This window comes from Cicer arietinum, chromosome 7 (genome assembly GCF_000331145.2).
Source record: "Cicer arietinum cultivar CDC Frontier isolate Library 1 chromosome 7, Cicar.CDCFrontier_v2.0, whole genome shotgun sequence".
NCBI lineage: Eukaryota > Viridiplantae > Streptophyta > Magnoliopsida > Fabales > Fabaceae > Cicer > Cicer arietinum.
The window spans coordinates 5,474,579-5,477,002 of NC_021166.2; positions in this window are offsets into that span (position 1 = coordinate 5,474,579).

Sequence of the window (2,424 nt, forward strand, 5' to 3'; positions counted from 1 at the left end):
ATATTAATATTTAATAGGAAAAATTTAAGTTTTTTGAATGTTGAAGCTAGCAACATACATACTTTCTAAACAAATCATGTCTCCAGGGCTAGTATGTTATTGTATGATCTTTTGGTGCAGGCTACGTAAAATAAAAAAGATACGCCATTAAAAATTATTTTCAGTTGTCAAAATGATTGCGTTATTAGCTGGAACCTGGCTACACTAGATAATTTTGATCAGCAGATAAATAGCAACTTCAATTCTGAGCACAAACCGTTTTGTTTGAATTGGATCGATATATGTGAAAACAGAGTCAGATCAAATGGACAATTTTGATGTCTCGACGGCCCCAACAGCTTCTACACCCTCTTCACTTTGATATATAATATCTTGGTCTTCATTATTTATTGGTATCAGCACATCTACACATGCAAAAACCACGATGAACATAACACAATCTAGAAACTAATGTAGATTCAACTATGGAGATGTGCACAGAGATGAATTGGATTAAGAATTAGTGATGTTGCAGAAAAATGTAGGGAATCTTCTAATGTATATTAGAGTATAAGTATCAAATAATTACAAAAGATTGTCATATATGGTTTTAAATTGCCGACTGTATTACGTGACAGCCGCAATTGCAAAGTAATTGAAAATCATAATAAAAACTGCATCATAACACCACGACGACTACGATATAGTGAGTACAATAGCCTCATTGCATCTTATCTTTCTACAATATGTAGTGTGATTACATAAATTATGTTTCTACCTTATACTTTATCTCTGCATCATCGATTTAAAAAATATTTGAAATGATTAAAGATATATTAAAGTTATTCATAGTTGATAATCGAATTATTATTATTATATTTTAGAGAAATAGTAGAAATTTAGTGAATTATAAAAATTAATTTTAACATTTAAATATAAGATAATTTAAAATTAAATACATTTTTACTCTATGTAAATATGCTATATTTTGTTTTTAACCATTCTATTTTTTTTTCAAAGAGTGATTTCTTAAATATTTTCCGTTAACATATATATTTAAATTTTTTAATATTTTTTACATATATATTTAAAACATTATAAGAATTCTCTAACAAAAATATAATTTTTTTAAATAAATTAAATATGATTTTTTTATATTATATGCGTTTAAAAACTTATATTTAATTTATATTTTATTAAAAAAATTATAAAATTGTGTAAGAGATATTCTTGTAATATTTTAAACATGTAGAAAAAAATTTATTCAAAATTTAAACATGAATTTACTTAAAATAATGACCAAAATTGTTGATTGAAAATATTTAAAGAACAATTGTTTGAAAAAAAAATTAAAGAGACTAGAAACAAAATATAGTATGTTTATAGAGACCAAAAACTTATTTAACCCTATAGTTTATTATTTTATTCGAGTTTAAATATTATTTGATGTTGAAAAATATAATTTTGATATTCAATAATTTATATATTTATTATTAAAAAATTTAACAAATTAAAATCACACTTTTAAATATATATATATATATATATATATATATATATATATATCTTTCAAAAATAATTTTTATAAGAACCTATTCAAAATAGTTTTTATTTTAAACTTTATTATACAAAAATAAATTGTAGCAAAAATAAAATCGTTATTTTTGTAAGAAATTATTTAAATTATTTTTTATTGTTCATTTTAATTATCTATTACAAAAATTATAACCAAAAATAAAATATTTTAAAAATTATTTTTAAAAAATAAATGTAACAAACGGACACATTATTACTAATATGAAAAAAAAAAAATCAAATTTATATCTCAAAAGGCATAAATATTGAAATAAATACATGAAAAAATGATAAATTATTTATATGATGCTTTTGAAATGGTAAAGTACCTCTACTGGATACTTTGGTACCAAGATCTATACCATATTTTTGTGAGTATTTTATATTTTTATATTCTTTATTGTGAGTGAAATTGATTATCTTTTATACACTATTATAATATTATTTGTGTTTGTGAGTTTATTTTTTATTATAATCGAATACAATTTGTAATTTTTTTAGATATTTATTGTGATTTCTATTGTGAATTAAACAATTTCACTCTCTTAATTAAAATATATATAATTTTTTTTTTTAATATTCTATCCCGTACGCATATTAGGTATTGTACCCGTAAGTGAATATCTTTCAAATCAATAAGAAAAATAAATTAAAATATTTATTAAGTTTATTTACATGTTATTTTTTTATATATAGTAATCTTCACAAGTTACCATTCCTTAAAAAAATTACAACTTACTTTTTTGGGAGGCAATTACAAGTTATTTTACATTGTAGAAACCGTGCCTCATTGATATTGACATATTGAATTACATACTACTTACTAGTCTAGACACCAAAGCTGACCAAAGGCCGGCAACATTATTGACT